Source organism: Solanum stenotomum, chromosome 9, assembly GCF_019186545.1.
Source record: "Solanum stenotomum isolate F172 chromosome 9, ASM1918654v1, whole genome shotgun sequence".
NCBI classification, from domain to species: domain Eukaryota; kingdom Viridiplantae; phylum Streptophyta; class Magnoliopsida; order Solanales; family Solanaceae; genus Solanum; species Solanum stenotomum.
In genome coordinates, this window is record NC_064290.1 from 15,751,827 (window position 1) to 15,753,786 (window position 1,960).

Consider the following 1,960-nt stretch of genomic DNA (forward strand, 5'->3'; position numbering starts at 1 on the left):
TTGTGGATTTTTCAGAACAACGGCCTATGATCACTTCCTATCCTCTAGATTGAATTGTCTTAGCAGAACTAACCGGACAAGTTCTAGTTTTGCACAAAAACCGTTTGAACAGTCAATGATTCTCACCCACTCTTGGCACATAGTTTCATTATCAGATTATCAGATTACCCAGTTCAAGTTTCAGGTCTAGTCATGTCATAAGGTCGATTGTTACTATGTCATACTCAGAGCCAACATAATCAACTAATCGTAGCCTACTTCTAGCATACAACCCAGAATCTGACGGGTATCATTTTTTTATAAGCCATCATGCTTCATTCTGTATTATGCTTCTACACATACATTTCTAAGACATGTCGGTTCAACAAAAATTAAACAGTCTCTTGGGGGAAAAGAACACAGGCAAGAAAACCCCAAGAGAGGATTCATGAGTTGGGCTACTCAGACTTCACCCTATCACTCACAATCCATTTACCCCACCCCCAACAAAATTAGATGCAATTGTCCACAATGCATACATAGACAACAAAAGAGAATGGATTTGAGTGAAGCAAACCTATGGCGCAAAGCACCGACGAATCATCAAGCAGGGGGTCCGATTTCCCGGAGCCCTCTGGAACATCAGTGGGGGCACCCTCAGTAGTGCCCACCTCAACAATCCTAGCACCCTCAGTAGTGCTCTCTATCAACCGCTCCGCACCATCAGTGGTGCTTACAACACCCCTCGAAATAGGCTGAACCTCTGCAACTGGGGCAGAGCTCGATGCCCCTGCAGCTCTCTCACGCACCCTCTGCTGGCGCAACTCTTCGTTTGCGATCGAAGCCTTCCTAGCCTCCTTCTCCTGCCGACGCTGTCTTTTCTGAGCTTTCTCTTCCTCCGTGCGATGAGAGCGGTGCCGCTTGCCCTTGGCATGTGTCGGTGCAGGGCCCTTCTCGGCGATGCCACTGAATAGAGCATCTAGCACTGTATCATCAGCCAGCGCAGTAGGGGCAGCCTGAGTCTCAACTGAAGGTGCAGCAAGAATAGCATCAACATCAGTTCGGAGGCTGGCTATGTCAGCCTGCAAAGCAGATAAGTCTGTGGCCAGAGCTGATCGCTCGAGGACTCGCAACTTGAAGGCGTCAAGTCGCTTATTAACAGCCAGGATCTTACGGTCCATTATCCCCTCCATCCTGCGCTCTATTCTGGCCTCTGACTCGGCGATGGACTTTTGCATCCACGGCTGGATGTGATGCAGCAGGGTGGCCATCTGAGCTTCTAATTTCTGGACTCTGGCCAAAGGGACCATAGTGGCTCCTAAGTGCGGTGTGGACCGGGAAGAGCTAGGAGCCATACTAGCTGCTTGCGATGAGGTGCCCTGAACAGTGTCGGTGTGATCGAGGATGCTTAGGTCATCACCCTGTGCCTGCCTTACTGTGTCCGCAAGATCGGCACCCAAAGGGGGTACCTCAACCTGAGGCTCTCTGCGAGGTGCTGCCACATTTGCGTCATCCCGAATAAGGCCGATGTCCAATGCTCCTGTAGGGTGGACTAGCCTGTCACATTGCCATATCGGCGTGCCAGAGTCCCTGCACAACTGAAAGATCAGACAGGGGAAGGGGTAAGTAGTGGAGGTCCTGAAAGCTCTCTCGTGAATCTGTGCCAACAGCATGCGGGCAAAGTCGATCTCTACTCCTACTACCAATGCTGCAACCATCACCGCTCTGTCCCAAGTGACTTGATTGTCAGCTTTTGTAGGCGACACTCTGTTACGCACCAGCAACCAGAAGAACTTGGCCACAAATTTTAACGTGGCCTTCTGGATGCCCAACCGTGGAGCAGTGACCCATTCCGCCCGCTCGCCATCCGCAGCAATGTACCTGGCCAGCCATAGTATAACAGCCTCTCGCTTCTCAGCATTCCTTTGAAAAGCGCCACTCCGCATGATGTCCCAGCGGTAATCGAACTCTGACGTGTTAG